The sequence below is a fragment of the Phocoena phocoena genome, chromosome 18, assembly GCF_963924675.1.
Source record: "Phocoena phocoena chromosome 18, mPhoPho1.1, whole genome shotgun sequence".
Taxonomy (NCBI): Eukaryota; Metazoa; Chordata; class Mammalia; order Artiodactyla; family Phocoenidae; genus Phocoena; species Phocoena phocoena.
Genome location: NC_089236.1, coordinates 22,185,717 through 22,211,667, shown reverse-complemented (window position 1 = coordinate 22,211,667; position 25,951 = coordinate 22,185,717). Strand labels below are relative to the sequence as shown.

Genomic DNA, 25,951 nt, shown 5'->3' with positions numbered 1-25,951 from the left:
GGGCTAGATTCCTTTAAGATGGGTTTTTATATGAAAACTGAAAAGACGTAATTTCAAAAAGAAGGCAAAGAAATTGGAGGAAATGTCTATAGAGGAAAACCCATGGGTCAGAAACGTCTGAGGCCCAAATAGCTAAAATTACTTTCTAGCCATTACAAAAGTTTCTTCCATTTCCAAAACAGAACATCTGTGACTCTAGTGCCCTGAGCTTAACCAAGACCAGCTGATAGGACAGGATAAATACTCCCATGCCTCTAGGAGAGACCCCTAAAGGCATGGATAATACTGGTCACCTTCAGGCACTGGGCAGAGATCAGGAGGTCTCACTCTGCTGAGGAATCCGGAGTACAGGAAAAAGCCTGGACATTTGAGATCAGGGTGGTTCTTTGAGGTTGATTTTGTTGTTCTATTCTGTTCTGTTTTGCCTAAGAGCCTTCTTACCTGGACTCCAATTCAATCACTTCTGCATGTTGGTAGCATGTAATGCTGGTTCAGTAACATCTGCTTTTCTTCCAGACTTGATCTGTCTTGGCCAATACAGGTACAGTTGGGGATCCACCACTCAAATAGGATAACCTGTTTCTCCCTCTGTCCAAACTCCTTGCAAATCTAAAGTGACTGCCAGGGAAGAGGCTAAAGCACATCACTGTGAGCCTGACCAAATCACTGTTGCCTAGAGACCCCCTTTCCTGGTTTACTCTTACTAGGCGCTGGGATGAGGGTTACCAGGGTTAGCAAATGAAACTTCAGGACTCCCAGTTAAAGCTGAGTTGCAGATAAGCAACAAATAATGTTTTAGTGTTTGGGTCCCACACACTGTTGGAACAAGAAAGAATGCCAAAGAAATCCAAACAGAAAAACTCAACCATATTTTAAATTTCCTTGATTTCCAAAGAAAAGGTGGAAGATAAAGTTCAGAAAACCTTCCCAAAAGTAGAGCAGAAAAGAGATGGAATTGTGAGATACAAGAGACTTAAAAGGATCAATCTAGGAGGTCCAACATCAAAATAGCATGAACTCCAAAAATAGAGAACAGAGGGAAGAAAATTATCAAAGAAATAATTTAAGAATTTTTCCAGAACGGAAGGGCACAAGTTTCCAGATTAAATCAGATGACCAGACGGCTACCACAATCAGTGAAGAGAGCCCTACCCCAAAGCACATCATCACAAGACTAAAGATCACTCAGGACAGAGAAGATCCTAAGAGCATCCAAGCAGGAAAAAACAAGGTACAAACACAGGTACTAGTATCAGAGTCTGCTGGCTGCCAGGAAACAATGGAGAAAAAGTCTACAAAATTCTAGGAGAGAAAGGTTTCTCACTTGGCCAAATCATTTACATGTAAATGTAGAATAAGAACATTTTCAGACATTTCAGACACCAGTATGGAGGAGCAAATCAAGAAAAAGGGTTTACAGCAAGATGAATAAGTTCTAGAGATCGTCTGTACAACCTTGAACCTGAAGTCAGCAATACTGTGTCGGTACTTGTTAAACTTTTAGAGGGTGGGTCTCAGGTTAAGTCTTCTTACCACAATAAAATAAAATTAAAAAAATATAAGAAATATTGTATATTCCAAAAGAAAAAAAAAAAAAAAAAAGAAGAAGCGAAACATGAACCAAGGACTCAAATGCTGGAGAGAAGGAAGGGAATTAACAGGATGATGGGGGAAGGAAATCTGGGGATGACAGGTGCTAATAAGCAAGCCTTAGCAGCAACAGGTATGTAACCATGTGGGAAGTGGGAGCCCTTGGGAGGCAGCACTTTGGTGGGGATAAACAGAGACAGGATCTAATACATTTGAGCATTTGCAGGGGCGGGGGGTGGTACAGCCAGGTATGGGACAGAGCTAATGGAGCAACTAGATAAGTTCAAAGACAGTTTTACAGAAAACAAAAAAAGAAGGAAAGAAAAAGTTACGCTCATAAATAACATTTACATGACTATATTTGTTAACACTTTTTACTTATTTAACTTTAAAAAGTTCAATTAACTTTATTGGGAAGCTGGTGGGAAGAAGAAATGTGTGGAGGGAAGAAAAAAACTGTGGTAAGAATGGTTTAAAAATGCTAAATCCTGGGCTTCCCTGGTGGTGCAGTGGTTGAGAGTCCGCCTGCCGATGCAGGGGACATGGGTTCGTGCCCTGGTCCGGGAAGATCCCACATGCCGCGGAGCGGCTGGGCCCGTGAGCCATGGCCGCTGAGCCTGCGCGTCCGGAGCCTGTGCTCCGCAACGGGAGAGGCCACAACAGTGAGAGGCCCGTGTATCACAAAATAAATAAATAGATAAATGCTAAATCCTTATCTACCACGGCTTGATTATAAAATATCTACAATCGAAAAAGCAAGAATAACTATATCAATATGACATGGACATCTGTGGGTAAATATGAGAAAGCAAAAAAATTAAAAGTGGCTGCCTCGGAAACAGACTGGGAGACTGGAAAAAAGGAAACTGCTAATATATTTTTTTCTATTCACTCTATCTTTAGGTATGTACAATTTTTTAAAGTAAAAGAGAGAGAATGGAGAGGGCAGACAGCAGAAGCAAGAAGAACTACAATCCTGCAGCCTGTGGACCAAAAACCACATTCACAGAAAGATAGACAAGATGAAAAGGCAGAGGGCTATGGACCAGATGAAGGACAAGATAAAACTCCAGGAAAACAACTAAATGAAGTGGAGATAGGCAACCTTCCAGAAAAAGAATTCAGAATAATGATAGTGAAGATGATCCAGGACCTCCAAAAAAGAATGGAGGCAAAGATCGAGAAGATGCAAGAAATGTTTAACAAAGACCTAGAAGTATTAAAGAACAAACAGAGATTAACAATGCAATAACTGAAATGAAAACTACACTAGAAGGAATCAATAGCAGAATAACTGAGGCAGAATATCGGATAAGTGACCTGGAAGACAGAATGGTGGAATTCACTGCTGTGGAACAGAATAAAGAAAAAAGAATGAAAAGAAATGAAGACAGCCTAAGAGACCACTGGGACAACATTAAACGAAACAACATTCGCATTATAGGGGTCTCAGAAGGAGAAGAGAGAGAGAAAGGACCAGAGAAAATATCTGAAGAGATTAGAGTCGAAAACTTCCCAAACCTGGGAAAGGAAATAGCCACCCAAGTCCAGGAAGTGCAGCGAGTCCCATACAGGATAAACCCAAGGAGAAACATGCCGAGACACATAGTAATCGAATTGCCAAATATTAAAGACAAAGAAACATTATTGAAAGCAGCAAGGGAAAAACAACAATATACAAGGGAACTCCCATAAGGTTAATAGCTGATTTCTCAGCAGAAACTCTACAAGCCAGAAGGGAGTGACATGATATACTTAAAGTGATGAAAGGGAAGAACCTGCAACCAAGATTACTCTACCCGAGAAGGATCTCATTCAGATTCGACACAGAAATCAAAAGCTTTACAGACAAGCAAAAGCTAAGAGAATTCAGCACCACCAAACCAGCTCTACAACAAATGCTAAAGGAACTTCTCTAAGTGGGAAACACAAGAGAAGGAAAGGACCTACAAAAACAAACCCAAAACAATTAAGAAAATGGTCATAGGTACATACATATTGATAATTACCTTAAATGTGAATGGATTAAACGCTCTAACTAAAAGAAACAGGCTTGCTGAATGGCTACAAAAACAAGACCCACATATATGCTGTCTACAAGAGACCCACTTCAGACCTAGGGACACATACAGACTGAAAGTGAGGGGATGGAAAAAGATATTCCATGCAAATGGAAATCAAAAGAAAGCTGAAGTAGCAATACTCATATCAGATAAAATAGACTTTAAAATAAAGAATGTTACAAGAGACAAGGAAGGACACTACATAATGATCAATGGATCAATCCAAGAAGAAGATATAACAATTATAAATATATATGCACCCAACATAGGAGCACCTCAATACATAAGGCAACTGCTAACAGCTATAAAAGAGAAAATCGATAGTAACACAATAATAGTGGGGGACTTTAACACCTCACTTACACCAATGGACAGATCATCCAAAATGAAAATAAATAAGGAAACAGAAGCTTTAAATGACACAATAGACCAGATAGATTTAATTGATATTTACAGGACATTCCATCCAAAAACAGCAGATTACACTTTCTTCTCAAGTGCACACAGAACATTCTCCAGGATAGATCACATCTTGGGTCACAAATCAAGCCTCAGTAATTTTAAGAAAACTGAAATCATATCAACTATCTTTTCTGACCACAACGCTATGAGATTAGAAATGAATTACAGTGAAGAAAACGTAAAAAACAAAAACACATGGAGGCTAAACAATATGTTACTAAATAACCAAGAGATCACTGAAGAAATCAGAGAGGAAATCAAAAAATACCTAGAGACAAATGACAATGAAAACACGATGATCCAAAACCTATAGGAGGCAGCAAAAGCAGTTCTAAGAAGGAAGTTTATAGCTATACAAGCCTACCTCAAGAAACAAGAAAAATCTCAAATAAACAATCTAACCTTACAGCTAAAGGAACTAGAGAAAGAAGAACAAACAAAACCCAAAGTTAGCAGAAGGAAAGAAATCATAAAGATCAGAGCAGAAATAAATGAAATAGAAACAAAGAAAACAATAGCAAAGATCAATAAAACTAAAAGCTGGTTCTTTGAGAAGATAAGCAAAATTGATAAACCATTAGCCAGACTCATCAAGAAAAAGAGGGAGAGGACTCAAATCAATAAAATTAGAAATGAAAAAGCAGAAGTTACAACAGACACTGCAGAAATACAAAGCATCCTAAGAGACTACTACAAGCAACTCTACGCCAATAAAATGGAAAACCTGGAAGAAATGGATAAATTCTTAGAAAGGTATAACCTTCCAAGACTGAACCAGGAAGAAAGAGAAAATATGAACAGACCAATCACAAGTAATGAAATTGAAACTGTGATAAAAAATCTTCCAACAAACAAAAGTCCAGGACCAGATGGCTTCACAGGTGAATTCTATCAAACATTTAGAGAAGAGCTAACACCCATGCTTCTCAAACTCTTCCAGAAACTTGCAGAGGAAGGAACACTCCCAAACTCACTCTATTAGGCCACCATCACCCTGATACCAAAACCAGACAAAGATACTCCAAAAAAAGAAAATTACAGACCAATATCACTGATGAATATAGATGTAAAAATCCTCAACAAAATACTAGCAAACAGAATCCAACAACACATTAAAAGGATCATACACCATCATCAAAGGGGATTTATCCCAGGGATGCAAGGATTCTTCAATATATGCAAATCAATCAATCTGATACACCATATTAACAAATTGAAGAAGAAAAACCATATGATCACCTCAATAGATGCAGAAAAAGCTTCTGACAAAATTCAACATCCATTTATGATAAATACTCTCCAGAAAGTGGGCATAGAGGGAACCTCCCTCAACATAATAAAGGCCATATATGACAAACCCACAACAAACATCATTCTCAATGGTGAAAAACTGAAAGCATTTCCTCTAAGATCAGGAACAAGACAAGGATGTCCACTCTCACCACTATTATTCAACATAGTTTTGGAAGTCCTAGCCACGGCAATCAGAGAAGAAAAAGAAATAAAGGAATACAAATTGGAAAAGAAGAAGTAAAGCTGTCACTGTTTGCAGATGACATGATACTATACATAGAGAACCCTTAAAATGCCACCAGAAAACTACTAGAGCTAATCAATGAATTTAGTTAGGTTTCAGGATACAAAATTAATGCACAGAAATCTCTGGCATTCCTATACACTAATGATGAAAAATCTGAAAGAGAAATTAAGGAAACACTCCCATTTACTACGGCAGCAAAAAGAATAAAATACCTAGGAATAAACCTACCTAGGGAGACAAAAGACCTGTATGCAGAAAACTATAAGACACTGACGAAAGAAATTAAAGATGATACCAACAGATGGAGAGATATACCATATTCTTGGATAGGAAGAATCAACATTGTGAAAATGACTATACTACCCAAAGAAATCTACAGATTCAATGCAATCCCTATCAAATCACCATTGGCATTTTTTACAGAACTAGAACAAAAAATCTTAAAATTTGTATGGAGACACAAAAGACCCCGAATAGCCAAAGCAGTCTTGAGGGAAAAACATGGAGCTGGAGGAATCAGACTCTCTGACTTCAGACTATTATACAAAGCTACAGTAATCAAGACAATATGGTACTGGCACAGAAACAGACACATAGATCAATGGAAAAAGATAGAAAGCCCAGAGATAAACCCATGCACCTATGGTCAATTAATCTATGCCAAAGGAGGCAAGGATATACAATGGAGAAAAGACAGTTTCTTCAATAAGTAGTGCTGGGAAAACTGGACAGCTACATGTAAAAGAATGAAATTAGAACACTCCCTAACATCATACACAAAAATAAACCCAAAATGGATTAGAGACCTAAATGTAAGACCGGACACTATAAAACTCTTAGAGGAAAACATAGGAAGAATACTCTTTGATATAAATCACAGCAAGCTCTTTTTTGACCCACCTCCTAGAGTAATGGAAATGAAAACAAAAATAAACAAATGGGACCTAATGAAACTTCAAAGCTTTTGCACAGCAAAGGAAACCATAAGCAAGACCAAAAGACAACCCTCAGAATGGGGGAAAATATTTGCAAATGAATTAACGGACAAAGGATTAATCTCCAAAATATATAAACAGCTCATGCAGCTCAATATTAAAGAAACAAACAACCAATCCAAAAATGGGCAGAAGACCTAAATAGACATTTCTCCAAAGGAGACATACAGATGGCCAAGAAGCACGTGAAAAGCTGCTCAACATCACTAATTATTAGAGAAATGCAAATCAAAACTACAGTGAGGTACCACCTCACACCAGTTAGAATGGGCATCATCAGAAAATCTACAAACAACAAATGCTGGAGAGGGTGTGGAGAAAAGGGAACCCTCTTGCACTGTTGGTGGGAGTGTAAATTGATACAGCCACTATGGAGAACAGTATGGAGGTTCCTTAAAAAACTAAAAATAGAATTACCATATGACCCAGCAATCCCACTACTGGGCATATACCCAGAGAAAACCATAATTCAAAAAGACACATGCACCCCAATGTTCATTGCAGCACTATTAACAATAGCCACGTCATGGAAGCAACCTAAATGTCCATCGAGAGGCGAATGGATAAAGAAGATGTGGTACATATATACAATGGAATATTACTCAGCCATAAAAAGGAAAGAAGTTGTGTCATTTGTTGAGACGTGGATGGATCTAGAGACTATCCTACAGAGTGAAATCAGTCAGAAAGAGAAGAACAAATATCGTATATTAAGCATGTATGTGGAAACTAGAAAAATGGTACAGATGTACCGGTTTGCAGGGCAGAAGTTGAGACACAGATGTGGAGAACAAACGTATGGACACCAATGGGGGAAAGCCACAGGCGGGGGTGGGGATGGTGGTGTGATAAACTGGGTGATTGGGATTGACATGTATACAATGATGTGTACAAAATGGATGACTAATAAGAACCTGCTGTATAAAAAAATAAATAAAATGCAAAAAATTAAAACAAAATACTAAACTTTCTTTGGGTTATTTGTATGGAAATATGTTAACATAAATGTTTCAGACATTACATGAAATTCCTAAAAATCTTATATGTTCTGGTATAATGTTATAAGTCATAATTCTAGTTATTACTTTAAAATGTATATCTCAGAAATAACTAAATTTCCTTGTCAATTGCATTATTATGAACTTTCATCAAATCTTTAACCGTAGTCATTTTTAAGTCTTTTGTCATTTACAGACAGTTCTGGGTGTACTCTGATGCTTTTTGAAATATGTTCCTATAAAAGGGTTTCATCTTCAAGGAATTCATGGAAACGACTCTGACAAGTACAGGTTTCTGGTAACTGACTGCACCGCTGAACTGAATGAATAAGCGTTTTCAGAACTCTAATGGAAAACTGATGAATTCATAAAAGTGCTAACAAAAGATCAAGATGAAAAAAAAATTAATTACATGGGACTGAGTGAACTGATGAGGATGATTATAATTTTTGTGACTTTCTGTTTGAAAAAAGAAAAAAAAAGAGAGAGGGTGGGACCTGCAGGGACCGTGCTCCCCTCCTCCCAGGCTTCCGTGGAGTACTTAGCAGCACACGTGAGGAGACTACCCAAGGCTGGGGAAAGAGCCACCCGAAAGAAGCAGGAAGAACAATTTTTGGAAATCACACAGGGCTGGGAATAGTTGGTCTTACCACCAGCCTGGGTTAAAAAAAAACAAAACAAAAACCTTGTAAATGCAGGGCACCAGATATTCAAGGAGGAAAGTCATGAGGAAAAGTTAGTTCTAGACTGAATGGTGTTTTGGTCTTGTGTAAAGCAGTTTAAAAGGAAGCCTTGAAAGGACCGAACTGTTTCCAAGTAACTTACTTTTTTCCCGAAACAAGCCTCGAGGATATTAAATAAAATGCAGCTAGCGACCAATAATTCACAATGTCTGGCATCCAATGAAAAGTACCAGGCATACAAATAAACAGGGAAATATGACTCATAATGAGGAGGAAAATCAATCAATCAAAATGACCCAGATATGACAAAGACGATATAATTTGTAGACAAGGACACGCAAATAATTATTATAACCATATTTTATCTGTTCAAGAAAGCAGAGGTAAGCAGCAGCATATTAAATAGAGGTATGAAAAGTGTAGAGAAAACCCATATTAGATTTATGAGGATTAAAAATACAATTTGAGAAGAAAGATATACTGCAGGCGATTAACAGCAGATTACACAGGGCAGGAGAAATATTAGTGATATATCAGCAATAGAAACTACGCAAAACAAAACAGAGAGGAAAAAAAGCTGAAAAAAGGAACAAAACAAAAAAAGAAGAAAGTATCATTAAACTCTGAAGCAATTCCAAACAACCAAGTAAATCTTTAGTGAAGTCCCTAAAGAAGAGAAGAGGGAAAGGGAGGGGAAAGGATATTTGAAGTGATAACGGTAATTTTCTCCCAATTTTATTTAAAAACAATAAATTCACAGATCCAAGAAGCTAAACAAACTTCAAGCAAGAGAACTGTGAAGAAAATTGCAGCAAGGTGGAATCGTAATCAAATGGCTTAAAACCAGTGATAAAGAGATCACCTTAAAAGCAGCCCAGAGAAAAGAACTAGATCATACACAGAGAAACAAAGATAAGATTGGGAGCAGACTTCTGGTCGACAGAAGAGGGTGCAGCAACATCTTTCAAGCGCTGAAAGGAAACTCTGAAAAGCCTGTCAACCTATAAGTCTATGCCCAGTGAAAGTATCTGTCAAAAATGAAGATGAAATTCTTTTTCAGACACACGAAAGCTACAAGGATTCAATCACTGGCAGACCTGCACTATAAGAAATTGTGAAGTCAGTCTTTCAGGCAGAAGGAAAATGATACCAGATGGAAGTTGAGGTGTACACAAAAGAATGAAGGGCATCAGAAATGGTAACTATGTAGTTAAATACAAAAGATATCTCCCTTAACTATTTAAATCTCCTTTAAAAGATAAATGACTATTTAAAGCAAAATTAATAACAATATATGAGTGAAGAGGGGATATATCATATGTAGAAGTAAAATGTATGACAAAAAACAACACAGGCCAGAAGGGGAGAAGGGAAGGATAGTGCTGTACTTGCAAGTAGATGTGGTAAGTTAAAAATGTACGCTACAGACTCTAAGGTAATAACTGAAATAACAATACAAAGAGTTACAGCTAATAAGCCAATAAAGAAGATACCATGGAATCATTAGAAAAAATACAATCTGAAAGAAGTAGAACAGAAGAAAAGAGGAATAAAGAACAAAATAAAAAGTGAATAGTAAGACAGTCATTCAAACCAACTACAGCAATAATCACATTAAATGTAAATGTTCTCAATTAAGCACCTTAATTAAAAGGTACAGATTGTCGGATCAGATTAAAAAAAAACCCAAGACACAACCATTGCTGACTTTAAGAAATAATACTTTAGGACTTCCCTGGTGGTGCAGTGGTTAAGAATCCGCCTGCCAAGGCAGGGGGACACGGGTTCCAGCCCTGGTCCAGGAAGATCCCACATGCCGCGGAGCAACTAAGCCTGCACGCCACAACTACTGAGACTGTGCTCTAGAGCCCACGTGCCACAACTACTGAAGCCCACGTGCCACAACTACTGAAGCCCGCGCGCCTAGAGCCTGTGCTCCACAACAAGAGAAGCCACCGCAATGAGAAGCCTGCGCACTGCAACACAGAGTAGCCCCTGCTCTCCGCAACCGGCGAAAGCCCGGGCGCAGCAACAAAGACCCAACAGAGCCAAAAATAAACAAGCAAATTAATTTATTTTAAAAAAAGAAATATAAAGGCATAATTAGGTAAAATAAGAGGATGGAAGAAGATCCTCTATGTTCAAATAATCAAAAGAACACTGAAGTGGCTATATGATTCAGAGAAAGTGGACTGCAGAGCTAAAATCATTTCATAATGAATAAAAGGGTCAATTCAGCATGAGGTCATAAAAATCCTAAATGTTTATACCCTGATAACAGAGCTTCAAATTATATGAAGCAACAAACCGATAGAATTATAAGGAGAACTAGAAAAATCCACAATTAAAGTTAGAGTTTTCAACGATCCTCTCTCAGTAATTGAAAGACAGTAAGCAGAAAATAAGTAAGGGTACTGAATACTGGAATAACTCTGTCAACCACTTGACCTAACTGCTTTTTGTAGAACATTCCATCCAATAACAGCAGAATACACATTCATTTCAAGCACACATGGCATTTTTACCATGATAGGCCGTATTCTGAGCCACAAAACAAGTCTCAATAAATTTAAAAGGGTTCAAATCATACAAAGCACGTTCTATAAGCACAAGGGAATTAAATTAGAAACCAATTACAGAAAATCAATTACAGAAAATTATCTGCAAAATCTCCAAATATTTGGAAATAACACATACCTAAATAACCCACGGGGGTCAAATAAAAGGGAAATTGGGAAGCATTTTGAACTGAGTAAAAAGAAAACATGGCATATCAAATTTATTTCAGTAAATATAACAACGTAGATGTAATGGACAAATTCCTAGAAAAACACAAACTACCAAAACTCACTCAAGGAGAAACAGGTAACTAAAATAGTCCATTTTTAAAATTAATTTGTAATTTAAATCTTCCTAGCCCCAAAACTCAGGCCCAGATGGTTTCACTGGTGAATCCTACTAAATATTTAAGGAAGAAACTATTCCGATTCTACACAAACTCTCTTCGAGAAAACTGAAGAGAAAACACTTCCCAACTCATTCTACAAGGCCAGCATGACCCTAATACTAAAATCAGGCAGACATTATTAAAAAAAAAAAAAAAAAAAAAAAGGGGAAAAGAAAATTACAGACCAATAGCCCTAATGAACAGAGACGCAAAAGTTCTTTAAAAATTTTTGGCAACTTGAATCCAACTATATATAATAAGAGTAATAAATACATCAGGACCAAATGGCATTTATCCTGAGAATGCAAGGTAAACATTTGAAAGTCAGTGTGATTCACTATATCAACAGACTAAAGAAGAAAAAGTACAGGGTCATCTCAATAGTTGCAGAAAAAGCAATCTGACAAAATACAACGTCCATTCATGATAAAAACTCTCAGCAAAACAGGAATCGAAGTTCTTCAACCTGATAAAGGGCATATACAAAAACTCTTCAGCTGACATCACACTTAATGGCAAAAGAATGAATGCTTTCCCCCTAAGATTGGAAAAAAGGCAAGAATGTCCACTCTCAGAAATACTGTTCAATATACTGGAGGTAATAGTAATAGGCAGGCATTAAGGCAAAAGAAAAGAAAGGAAGGAAGCAAGGGACAAAAGAAAGGGCATCCAGAGTAGAAAGAAAAAAATAAAACTATCCTATTAACAGATAATATGATTGCCTACACAGAAAATCCCAAAGAATGCACAAAAAAACCTACAGGAACTAACAATAAGAATGTTTATCAAGGTCACAGGATATAAGTTCAATCGGAAAAATCAATTATATTCCTACGTATTGGCATGAACGATTAAAAGCTGACATAAAATTTTATTTATTTATTTATTTATGGCTGCGTTGGGTCTTTGTTGCTGCGTGCGGGCTTTCTCTAGTTGTGGCTAGTGGGGGCTACTCTTGGTTGAGGTGCGTGGGCTTATTGCGGTGGCTTCTCTTGTTGTGGAGCACAGGCTCTAGGCATGCTGGCTTCAGTAGTTGTGGCACGCTGGCTCAGCAGTTGTGGCTCACAGGCTCTACAGCGCAAGCTCAGTAGCTGTGGCGCACAGGCTTAGCTGCTCCATGGCATGTGGGATCTTCCCGGACCAGGGATAGAACCCATGTCCCCTACACTGGCAGGTGGATTCTTAACTACTGCACCACCAGGGAAGTCCAAAAGCTGACATTTTTTTAAAGTTCCATTTATCTCATAAAAATACATGAAATAGGGCTTCCCTGGTGGCACAGTGGTTGAGAGTCCGCCTGCCGATGTAGGGGACACGGGTTCGTGCCCCGGTCGGGGAAGATCCCACATGCCGTGGAGCGGCTGGGCCCGTGAGCCATGGCCGCTGAGCCTGTGTGTCCGGAGCCTGTTGCTCTGCAACGGGAGAGGCCACAACAGTGATAGGCCCGCGTACCGCAAAAAAAAATACATGAAATAGATATAAATTTAACAAAATATGTATAAAATCTATATGCTGAAAACTATAAAACACTGATGAAAGAAATCCAAGAGAACCAAATAAATGGTGAGATACACTGTGTTCAATTGAAAGACTCAATATTGTTAATATGTCAATTCCCCCTCCCCCAACTAATGTAAAGATTCAAAGTAATCCCAATCAAAATTCCAGCAAGACTTCTTATTAAAAAATGACAAGGTGATTCTAAAATGTATACATAAAAGTAAAAGAACTGGAATAAGCAAAACAATTTTAGAAGAATAGAGCTGAAGGGCTCCCACTCAAGACTTTCTGTAAAGTAACTCTCATCAAGATAGTGTGGTATTGGTAAAGGGAAAGATGTGTAGAGCAATGGAACAGAATAGAGAGGTAAGAAACAGTCCCACGCATATATGGCAAATTGATTTAACAAAGATGTAAAAGTGATTCAGTGCAGAAAGATAATCTTTTCAACTAATAGTCTTGAAACAGCTAGATAGAATATAGAAAACAAAACCCAATTTGATCCATTCCTCCCACCATATGAAATATTGACTTAAAATGGATCAGACTTAGATGCAAAATCCAAAACCATAACTCCTTCAGACCTTGGGTTAGGCAAAGACTTCTTGAATGTGACATGAAAAGCACCATCCATAAAAGAGAAAAAAAATATATCAATAAACTGGACTTTATCAAAATGAAGAATTTCTGTTGTTTGAAAGACACTGTTACAAGAATGAAAACACAAACTATAGACTGTAATTAAATATTGCAAGTCACACATCTGATAAAGGACCTATATCGAGAATATATAAAGAACTCTTAAAACTCAATAGCAAGAAAACAAACAACCCAATTTTTAAAAAAATGGGCAACAGACACTTTATCAAAGAAGATACATGCTTGGTAAATAGCACATGGAAAAATGGTAAGCATCATTAATCATTTCAGAAGTGCAAACTAAAACCACAATGAGATACAGCAACACATCTACTAGAGGGGCTAAAATCTTTCATTTAAAGATTAAACCTAAAAATGTCAACTGTTGACAAGATTGCAGAACAGCTGGAATGCTCATATACTGATGGTGGGAATGCAAAATGGTACAACCACTCTGCACAACAGTTTAGCAGTTGCTTATAAAGTTTGACTCTCCATAAAACCCAATAATCCCAGTCTAAGTCAATAACCTAAGTGAAATGAAATTTATGTTCTCACAGAAATATGTACATAAATGTTTGTGGCTTTATCATAATCACTCAAAACTGGAAACAACCCCAATGTCCTTCAACTGGAAAATGGATTAACAAACCGTGGTACACCTATACCACGGAACACTACTCAGCTATAAAAAGAAATGAACAACTGATACACCTAAGAACATGAATGAATCTCAGATATATTATGGTTAAATGAAAGAAGCCAGACTTAGGCTGCAAACGATGATTCCATTTACAGTGATATTCTAGAAAAGGTAAATCTATAGGCACAAAAAACAGGTCAGAAGTTGCCAGAGCCTTGGGGCAAGGGAGGGGAGGTTTTTGTGGGCGATGGAACTGTTTCATTTCTTGATTGTGGTGGTGGTACAACCACTGTTTGTTTGTCAAAACCTGAAGAACTGTGTACTGAACAGAGAAACTTCACTGAGTTACACTTTTAAAAAATGAAAGAAAAAACGTGGCTGCCTCTAGGTAGCAGGTGAGAGGATGAAAAAAAAAAAGGAACTGCTAATATTTTTTTTCTATTAATTCTACTCGATCTTTATAAACGCACATGTATTTTCTATTGTGGTAAAACACATATAATCTAAAATTTATCAATTTAACCATTTTAAGTGTACAGTTCAGTAGTGTTAAGTATATGCACCTTGTTGTGAAACAGATCTCTAGAACATTTTCATCTTGCAAACCTGAAACCATACCTATTAAACAATTCCCCGTACCCCTTCCCCACCTCTAGCCCCAGTAGTCATCATTCTACTTTCTGTTTCTATGAATTTACTACTTTAGATACCTATACATGTATTATTTTGACTAAAAATATTTTAAAGTAAAAGCAAAGAGGAAAAATAAGCTACTAAAAAAGTTATAGGGACTTCCCTGGTGGCGCAGTGTCTAAGGGTCCGCCTGCCGATACGGGGAACACGGCTTCGATCCCTGATCCAAGAGGATCCCACATACCGTGGAACAACTAAGCCCGGGCGCCACAGCTACTGAGCCTGTGCTCTAGAGCCCGCGAGCCACAACCACTGAAGCCTGTGTACCACAACTGCTGAAGCCCACGCGCCTGGAGCCCGTGCTCCGCGACGAGAAAGGCCGCCGCAGTGAGAAAGCCATGCACTGCAGCGAGGAATGGCCCCCGCTCGCCTCAACTGGAGAGGGCCCGCGCAGCAGCGAGGATCCAACGCAGCCAAAAATAAATACGTAAATAAATAAGTAAATGAAAACATAAATAAATAAATAAAAAGAAAAAAAGAAGTTAGTTATTATCTAAGGACTCGAATACTTTAATTGATAAGACCTAAAAATGTCTACTTTAGACTAATTAACTGCTCTATAATCATTTGAAATGCATTATTGAGTTTGATTTTTTTTTTTTTTTTTCTGATACGCGGGCCTCTCACCGCTGCGGCCTCTCCCGTTGCGGAGCACAGGCTCCAGATGCGCAGGCTCAGCGGCCATGGCTCACGGGCCCAGGCGCTCCGCAGCATGTGGGATCTTCCCGGACCGGGGCACGAACCCGTGTCCCCTGCATCGGCAGGCAGACTCTCAACCACTGTGCCACCAGGGAAGCCCGAGTTTGAATTTTAAACTATAATTTTGCTTTGTCTTAAAGCTGCCGAATTTGTTGGTAATTAACCTGCAGGAGAACTAACTCAGGTATATTGATACTACAGGTTCCCTAAATCCCACATGAGGATTAAAAGGCTTAACAAATTACTTGCTCAGGGTGAGAATTTCAAAAATCCTAACAAAATACTAGCAAATTTAAATATAACCTTTTATTTATTTATACACACACATATATATATATAGCATATAAGGCTCTCTATAAATATATTTTTCCTATATCTTTCTGTAGATTTTCTCTCTAAACATTTACTATTACTTTAAAATTATTTTACAATTCTAGAAACAATCTCTGGTTCTTCCATACTTGTCTGCACATGCCTCTGTTTCTCTGCTTTATTTAACATAACTATAATTCCAAAAGAATGCCTCTATTCTAAAAGAGTAAACAGGATTCAAAGGGTTAACATTCTCCCTTTTCCTTTATATCTTCGTGAAAATAAGCTCCTCAAAGCCAAGTTTCTTCATAAATCACCGCTTTTGCTAAATCATGGTAGATTATGCAAATCAGAAGCCACGGGCAAAAGGGCATCATAGATTTTGAAACCAAATGATAGCCTACATAAAACATCTGAAGAAGTGACAAGTCGTCCTGATTATGATTTGCTATTTCAAGAACCTCATGAAAGTCCATCAGAAATGAATACTATTTCTATTTCACTTTTGCACAGCTACACAAGACAGATGCCTCAAACTCTTCTTTCGCTTTTGAAAAGTAACTAGTTACTTTAAGCTATTTTTTCACATTAAATTCCATAAGATAACAACAATGATAACCAACAGAGAAAGAAGAGCCAGTGGGAACTAGATTAACCATTATTCTCTGCACACAGAACCCCTTAGGGCCGTTAGAGTCAGTCCTTGGTGATCCTCAAACGATAAGATGAAGGTCAACCGCACAGTTTTCTTTACAAAGGCGAAGATAAATTCGAGAGGATTACACAGCTCCTGAATTTCTAACGCAGTACAGACTTAGGTAAGCATTAACAAATTGGAAAAGATAGCTCTGCGCTAGGGATACTGCGTGTTTACCTTCCGCTTTGATCAAGGGACACATTTCCATATTATGGTCTCTCAGAGTCCAGGCTCTGTGACTTTACTGGGGCCCGAGGGTTTCTTTAATTGGTCTGTTCAGAATTTTAGAGCTGAAATCATCTAGTTCTCATTAGAGATCATCTAATTTAGAGATCATCTAGTTCTAATTTCCTTCATCTGTAGGTTTAGAAATTGAAGCTCAAAGACACCGTGTTCTTTTGTACAGCGCTTATCTCATTCACTGTAGGACGGGGCAGAGAACCATCTTCTGATTCAATATGCTGTCCTCTAGACCAGGAATTCCAGATTCATATACAGAGATCTAAACTAAGGAATATTAGTGCAGGAAGAGTAATGGGGAGATCCCTCCTGCCAATCTCAATGCAACCTCAGTAATCACGTAAAGTTGCCCATTTTACAGATGAAGAAACTGGCCAGGAGTCTGTGTGGAGACCAAAGCCAGAGCCCCAGGTGGCATATGGGCCCGGCAGCCTGGCTGCAGAGTTTCCAGGCATCGTCCTGAGTAGAGATGTTGAACTCTTGGTGAAAGCCGGCCCTCACCCGCTTAGTATTATCACCCACTTAGTAGTATTAGATTATGGCGCTGGAGAGGCTGACGGGCACCCAGGCTAGTCCCAGTGCCAACGAGTTCCACAGTCTGAGGAGGTGCTTTCCAACCACTGGGAAGAGGTCCCGGGTTGATGGGGGCTGCCGCAGTCACACAGACACAGCCTGCTGACAGGCACGTTACTTTGCAAACGTGCCCAAGATTGATTTTCCAATACCTTTTTCATAAGCCCTGGTAGTTCCTTGGAGAGCCCTCAAGAGCTGTGAGAAGGATCAAAAGGAACCCAAGTGGACGGCAGAGAACAATGTTCACTCATAAAGAAGGCAGGCATGGGAATTCCCTGGCGGTCCAGTGGTTAGGACTTGGCGTTCTCACTGCTGGGACCCCGGGTTTGATCCCTGGTTGGGGAACTAAGATCCCGCAAGCCACCTGGAACGGCCAAAAATAAAATAAAATAAAAAAATAAAGAAGGCAGGCAGGCTGTGTCCCCAAGGCTTGTGGCTGAGGCCGAGACTAGTAGGAGGAAGCGGCCTTGTCAGCACATCACGCCCAGACCGTCCAGCTTCCCATCACAGTCCCCACGGATCTTTACCCTTTGTGGACATCACCTGGGATGCCCTTCCCATCTCTCTGCCAGAACGTGACTCTGACGCTGCTACATTCTCCTTCATTCACAAGTAAGAGTGAGAAGACAACATAATGAAAATAACAAAGTACTGCGTGGGCTGCCAAGGCCAGTGGAGTGGGAAATATAAATCCGCAGTGATCGTTAGCGTCACTTCTTAGTATCTAAACTCAGTGCCAACCACTGTTAAGGAAATGGTCACTACAACACATCTTAGCTAGGATACGAACTAGAAGAAAAACTTTCTGCACATTAGCTCTTCAGATGTGCCTCTGTTCGTTATTCATACTTATTCAGCACTGAGCACCCACGAAAGGCCAGGAACTTTAGGCTTGGCCCTAAAATTATCAAGATGTATAAGGCATAGTCTCTGCTTTCAGTGACCCAGGGGCACTTGGGGGGGTGGGGAGAGGAAGATGTGTGATGCCTGGCATCATGTGGGTAGGATGATTAGCGAGAAGAAGCCAGAGGATGTTTCTGAGAGCAGAAGACTCCCTCTGGGCCTTGAAAAGCAAGGGGAAGTGTCCGGTTGGACCACAGGTACAAAGAGAATGAGGACCCTCCATGAACAGGGACAGGGCAGGGAAAGCTTGGGTCTCAGAGCATCGCGCCACGTCCCCCGGCCTCTATCAGTGCTTGAGCGTGGCTGTGGAGCAGGGAAGTCAGGGTCAGTGGTGGGGCGTAAAGAGAAGCAGTAGAAGGAAAAAAAGGCTGCTCCCAGGCTGGGGCCTCAGAGGTCACGGGGTGGAGACTGGACTTTGGTCCGAAGGCAGCAGGGGTCCCCACAAAAGATTTGTAAGCAGTCAGGTGATGTGACGGGATTTGTGTCTTAGCGAGACCAACCTGACCGCAGTGTACAAGTCTAAAGGAGATGGGATTTGGAGTAAAAGGAAGGAAATAATGAGGACCAGAACCAAGAAGGGGCGGGGACACAGAGAAAAGGGGGAGGGATTCACACGATGTTTTTTTTTTTTTTTTTTTTTTTTTTTTTTTTTTGCGGTACGCGGGCCTCTCACTGTTGTGGCCTCTCCCGTTGCGGAGCAACAGGCTCCCGATGCGCAGGCTCAGCGGCCATGGCTCACGGGCCCAGCCGCTCCGCGTCATGTGGGATCCTCCCAGACCGGGGCACGAACCCTTGTCCCCTGCATCGGCAGGCGGACTCTCAACCACTGCGCCACCAGGGAAGCCCCACACGATGTTTTAATCTGCTGATATCTTACTAGTAATGAGGCTGAACATACTTGCTTACTTCTGTTGACCGTTTACTTTTCTCTTCTGTATGATTGCTGTTGATTTATTTTGCCCATTTTTATAATTTTTTCTGAGTCATTTTCTTATTTGTAGATAGTCTTTGAACCTTACAAATTTTAACTTCTTTCTTTTAAACACTTGATCCAGGAATAACTTTTACAATGTAAATATGAACTAGTATAAACTAGTATAAATTAGAATTGAAATGTCTTCGTAATAGATACTGTTCTTGGGGCAAAGATATGCAGTGAATAATTGCTGTACATGGTGACAGTCCCCTCCAACAGTTCTTTGGTTTTCTGGAGTTTTATACCATGAATATTATCGTGCTCTTTGTGACTGCTTTTAGAATCCAGATTTTTCCGTTTCCTGTGTCTGGTCATTACCTAAAGTGAGTGCTTTACTTGAAATGAGTGGGTATTTGAATTGAGGCAAAAGAGACTACCGGTGAGTAGTGATTGTATATTTTATTGTTCAGAAAATTAAATCTAATTGCTCCCTCAATCTTTAAAAAAAAAAGAAGAAGATATTTGGGAGACAGGACTGGCTTACGGGGAGCTAAGGGGGGCTGGAGGACGCCCAGGCTCCTGGGTTACATGAATGGGAGGAGGCAATGCCGTTAACCAGGATGACATTGAAGTCATGGGGAGGAACTGGATCCGGGAAATAATGGTGAGAGGACACCCTAGGCTATGGGAAATGTGGTCTGGGAACTTAGGAGAGATCTGGCTTGAGAGAAAGATTTGGAAGTTGTTAGGTAACAGTAAACAGTTGTCGGGGGGGTGGATGAGAATGCAAACAGTAATGCATGCAGGAAAGGGACGGCGGAGCTGACGGCTACAAACATCGGGGCAGCCATCCGTCTTGGCAAAGACACCTGGGTTCTCTGTGGGTCTAGGGGACACCACAAAGGTAGCGAGGCTTGAGTCGTTTTGCAAGAACTTTGCCCAGGAGAGCAGCCTACTAGATGCGGAGACCAAGAAGCAAGAGGACGAAGGTGATTTGACTGTGGAGCAGGGGGATGAGGAGATCACGTCAGATCTCCAATGCCAAGGGTTCCCCAAAGAACTGCCAGATGTGTCTTACAAGAGTCCACATGTGAATGGCTGCCTCACAGAAGAAGCCAGCAGTCCAGACAGGGAGACAGGGAAGCAGCTGCCACTCACACAGAGGAGTGGGCCACTGTAACTGCCTCTGCTCTTTCCACCCACCCACCCAGCCACGCCGGCCACTGCTTGGGAGACGAGGGGGCAGGGGGCACGCATGTGAGAGCAAGCGGTACCCACTCCCCCAGCGTGCCAGGATCCAGACTAAGGGTTTTTCTTTTCTTTGGGGGGTGAGAGTGGGCAGAGTAGAGAGCTTTGATTCCAACATGAGAGTCAGGTTTCAAAATGAGAAAAAGTGAATTTTTAAAAACTGTGACTGTTTTCATGGGACATCCCTGGTGGCGCAGTGGTTAAGAATCCGCCTACCAATGCAGTGGACACGGGTTCGAGCCCTGGTCCGGGAAGATCCCACACGCCGCGGAGCAACTAAGCCCGTGTGCCACAACTACTGAGCCCGTGAGCCACAACTACTGAAGCCTGCGCGCCTAGAGCCCGTGCTCCACAAGAGAAGCCACCGCAATGAGAAGCCCGCGCACAGCAACGAAGAGCCAACGCGGCCAAAAATTAATTAATTAAATAAAAAAAACAAAACTGCCGCACATTCATACCCCTGAAAAATTAAGACTTCTCAATAAACTGGTTATACATGCATTTTCTTATGGAATACTTCTAACAACTCTGAGGTGGTAGGTGCCGTTCTTTTCTTCATTTAAAGGAAAGAAAACGGAGGCTTACAGTGGCCAAACACGGCCCAAGGTAACATAATGCTTAAACACAGCAGAGCCAAGATCCAAACTCAAGCCAGCTGACTCTCACATGCAGCAGGATGCAACCATCCCACAGAACTGAGAGGTGCCGAGCTGTTTCCAGATGTCTCAGAAACGCCCAATTCAGTGAACTTAGTGAAAAACTGAGGCCTGTCCTTAAAATAGCACCTGCACTTACAGCCATTACGGTTAGACACGTTGGAACAATTTATGTCTTAAATCTACTATTTATCAGATTATTATTAGATATGTGTTTCTAATAAAAAAGAAATACTCTTAATTGACTATGCTTTCATTTTAATAGGTTCATAATTGGTTTGAAGGTAGTTAAAACATAAAATGATTAATTTAGTCTAATGTAGAAAAATTAAATCCTTCTCTCCACTACACAAATGCTACATACATTTGAAAGTTCAATCATATTATGTGGACTAAAACAAGACATTTTGCTAAAGTCATTCAAATGGTGTCAGTGGCAAAGCATAAATCTCATCACCCTTTTACCCCAAGTTAGCATAATCCTGCACAAATTACATAAAATTGAATACTTCAAATACATATTGTGGAAAAAAAAACAGAGCCAATTAAAAACAACTATGACTGCCTGAATAAATGGGGGGCAGGGATGGGGCCAATTAGGTTATATTAAGGGATTTTCTTAAGTCAAGTACCTTACCTAATCAGGATAACTAAATTAAATGAATAATTGAGCTGTTTCAGCACTGAAGTATGCTTGACACAGAAGCGATTTTTTTAATGAAGCATATAAATACGTGTACCATATATGTAAGTTATGAAGAATAACATTAGAACAAACACCCCCAAACCCACCACTAAACTAAGAAGGTGACCACCACCACTGAAACCCCTGTACACCCCCCTCCTTCCTCCCCCAGTCTCCTACCAAGGGCAGCGCTTCCCTGGCCAGAAAGTGTTAAAAGCCATTCCCGTTTATTTAGCTACTACTATATTTATTGTCTGCCTCCCTCAGCTAGAAACGGTTGGGGCGTGGAGTGGAGTGTTAACTGTTATTTACAGGCGTGTCCTAAACACCTAGATCTGAGCCTGATACATGGTAAATGCTCAATACGGTGCCACTGAAAGAAGGAAAATGAACAGTAATAATAATCATAGTGATGACAGTAGCAGCAAACACTTAATTACACTTAGTACTTGCCAGTCCCTAGTCTAAGCCTGTTGCATATATTTACTCTCAGCAACCTGCTCATCTAGGTACCATTACTATCCTCATGTATGTAGATGAGGAAACCGAGGCACAAAGGAGTTATGTGACTGGATCAAGGCCATACTCATCATCACTATGAACAGCCAAAAATATATCTGCAACCTTAACATAACGGATGCCGTCATATTGTATATTGGTAACCCTAAGTCTGCTGAAAGACTGGTTATGACTAGAATCTACTGAAATCGTTGGAAAATTGATGGAAACCCAACGCCTATATATTGAGCACCTGTTCTGTGCCAGGCACTGAGGATTCAGTAATGAACAAAAAGCCCTGCCCTCGTGGAACCTACATTCAAGTGGGATTAAAAAACTAAACAAGACAAACATGCAAATACACAGTATGTGAGATAGTGACAGGACCGAGGAGACAAAGAATGGAAGCAGAAAATGCAAGATCAGAGGGGATAAAATTTCAGATAAAGTCATCAAGGAAGGCCTCCCTGAGAAAGTGAATTTTGAGTAAAAACCTGAAAGAAATGAAGGAATCAGTCACGGAAGAGCTTATCAAACACGGAGAATAGGGAGAAACAATGCTCCTCTGATATTCAAGAGTCCGTACAAAGTCAAGCCATCATGAAGCATCGCAGGGACATGCAGTAAGCAGTATATGATGTAAGAGATGGCCCTGGCTTTCTTGGTATTTCGAAAGACTCTTCTCTGGTAGAGAAGAGTATTTACTGAGATCAGCATTATGACACACAGTGCATTTAAGAAACACTGCTATGCATTTAACAGCAATAGAGCCACTTGGTATGCTCCTAACCTAGTCCCTTCAAAGATTATTTGGGGGTGCTTTTCACCTTCCAATGAAACTCAAAAATTTTTCCTGCCTGGAAGTATAAACAGGTGATATCCTTTTGTGGAATCACCTGCCTACAAAGTTCAAGCACTAGAAATGCAATGACAGCTCTTTTCTGAATCTTGGTTTGGGCAGTTTCACGAAACCATGAGAATCTCACAGGGTTTATTTTCTTCAGCTAAGAAGCTGTTCAAAGCCACTTCTGAGTGAATATGGTAGATTGAATACATTCATTTATATTATCTCTCTTGCTATCTACAAACCACTAGAGATAAGAGAATCCAATTTTAAACATCCAAGGATAGAGTAAGTGGGAGAGACGTCAATTTCAACAGCCTGGAGAAAAGATGGTAATTCATCAAGCTGAAACCCAAGCAAGCCCTAAAGAAAGTCCAGAAGATAGCTGATATGCATTGAAGAATCCAATACTTCTAAAGCACAGGCTTCTCAAAGTACAAGGTGCAGGCAAAATGAGAGTCTGTAGAAAACAAAACAGACCCTTACCTATCCTTACCAACTGAAGAACTGAGCAAGGGCTAACCATTCTCTAATAGCACCATCACCCAGGAAAAAAAGGAACCTGGAGGAAACAGACAGTATAGGGGAATGAAGAAACTTTAAAGATCCTAAAAGATTACATGGATAAAATAATGAGGATGGGGGGAGTAGACAACAAAACACTACAAAAAGCTCTTGGTAATTGAAAGACTGATATTATGAGAGCACAGGTGAAAATTTCCTAGAATGAATGGAAAGTAAAGTTGAAGAAATATCTCAGAACTAGAACAAATACCAAAGAGGGAAAAATAGGAAAGAGGAGAGAGAGCAGTTTAGAAGGACTAACATCTGCACGACAGAAGCTTCGGAAACAGAACAGAGATTATGGAGGAGAAGAAATTATCATAAAATAATTCAAGAAAATTTCCTAGAACTACAGATCATGCTTTTAGAAATTAAAAGAGCCTATCGAGCACAATCTGTTCTGTTATAAAGCTTGTTTGGAAAATACAAATTTGTTCCAACACAGTCTATATGATACAGAACAATCAGAGCATAATTCATATTTCACGTTTTGCTTATGCTATGTCTTCAAGAAATACTAGCTGAACACAGGAAACTGCACCCAGCTGAATCAGGCTACCTGGAAAAATACAAACACACACATCTCAAGCATATACCAGCTACTCAGTTCACGTTTGTTATCCTACAAGATTGTTTCGCTATTCTTTTGCAAATGTTAACTTTTCTATATGGAAAAAAGCACTCAATCGAATCCCAAACACATCTAACCACCTGGTTCAAAAATACCAAGCAGTAGTTTGGGATTAACATATACACACTACGATCTATCAAATAGATAAACAAAAGGACCTACTGTATAGCACAGGGAACGATATTCAATATCCTATAATAACCTATAATGGTAAAGAATCTGAAAAAGAATATATTATATATCTATACCTATATATATATGAATCACTTTGCTGTACACCTGAAACTAACACGACTTTGTAAATCAACTATACTTCAATTTAAAAAAAATACCAAGCAGTGCATAAGAACTTTTAACCATTGAGGAAGAAGCTAAGAATAGGGTGTTTTGAAAGACATGAGAGAACATGTGATATCTCCAGAGCAACAAGCATAAAGGAATCCATGTTGTGGACCACCAAAGATAACACATGAAAATAAAAGAAACCTCTATAGCTAGAGTAACTTCAAGCGCTGTGAAGCCAGTAAGAACAAGCTCTTAAGAAACAGAAGAATGGAAAGATTGATACATGGATTGAAGAACAAATAGCAAAACAAAACAAAAAACCGAGAACGACCTGTTTCACAATCAAAGAGAAAGCACTGTCTATACACAAAGACCTCAAATGGAAATCGCCCGGTCGTCCTGCAGAAGTTGCTTCTTTCAGTGCTAGTAATGACTAGGTGAGTCGTCTCAAAAATCTCTATAATTTCAAAGCTTTCAGCTGTCATTCTCTGTGAAGCCGAGAATGCAGATAAGAAAACTGCTGAAGAATTTCCAGCAATGATACACAAGTTAATTGAAGAAGGAGGTTTTATATATACATTGGATCAAATTTCCAATTCTGATGAAACAGGTATCTATTATAAATGCATGCATTTGGTCTAAGATCTAAGGCTATTGACACTGTTTTATATTATTGGATGGACTTAGAAAACTAAGTTTCCAAGGATTTCAAAGTCTGCTTATATCAAAATGGAAAAGTTCTAGGATCTATTTTCACTTTTCAAATGGATCGGTGAAGACTTTGATTATTTCCAAGTCACTATATTCTATCAAATGTGAGCCTTCTAATGTTTCTCACAAAGATTCTGATAGCAACGAACACTCTCATCCTCTTAATGGCACACACATGATTCTATGTGGCCTAAGGGAGGTAAACCAAAATGATGCCGACTTATCCTTTTTAATTCCAATTAAAATATCGCTTCTGAACAGCCCTTAAAAGCAACTCTGATGTTATTTTAGTCATTTGACTCCAGATATGTTATGGCAAAACTTGAAGTCTGTTTTGTTTTTTGCGGTACACGGGCCTCTCACTGTTGTGGCCTCTCCCGCTGCAGAGCACAGGCTCCGGACGTGCAGGCTCAGCGGCCATGGCTCACGGGCCCAGACGCTCCGCGGCATGTGGGATCTTCCTGGGCCGGGGCACGAACCCGTGTCCCTTGCATCGGCAGGCGGACTCTCAACCACTGCGCCACCAGGGAAGCCCTCAAGTCTGTTTTGCTCCCTGATCAGTAATGACTTTTTAATGCTGCTTTAAAGAGTAAATGTCAGATTTTATGCTTTGGAGTTAGACTTTAATCCAAATTTCCAAAAATCATTTCTTTCTATACAAAATGGGGAGATAACACAAGAAAAGACCCGGCATTTCCCACATCAATCAGATGAGCAATTAAGGTTTTGACCTCGT

The 25,951-nt window shown here is 39.8% G+C and overlaps 1 protein-coding gene across 1 annotated transcript in view; it reads right to left on the bottom strand.

The window, feature by feature from the left end:
- TSC22D1 (TSC22 domain family member 1) overlaps window positions 1-25,951 on the bottom strand; it is a 136,017-nt gene that overhangs the window by 5,964 nt on the left and 104,102 nt on the right. The gene's annotated exons all lie outside the window — the stretch shown is intronic.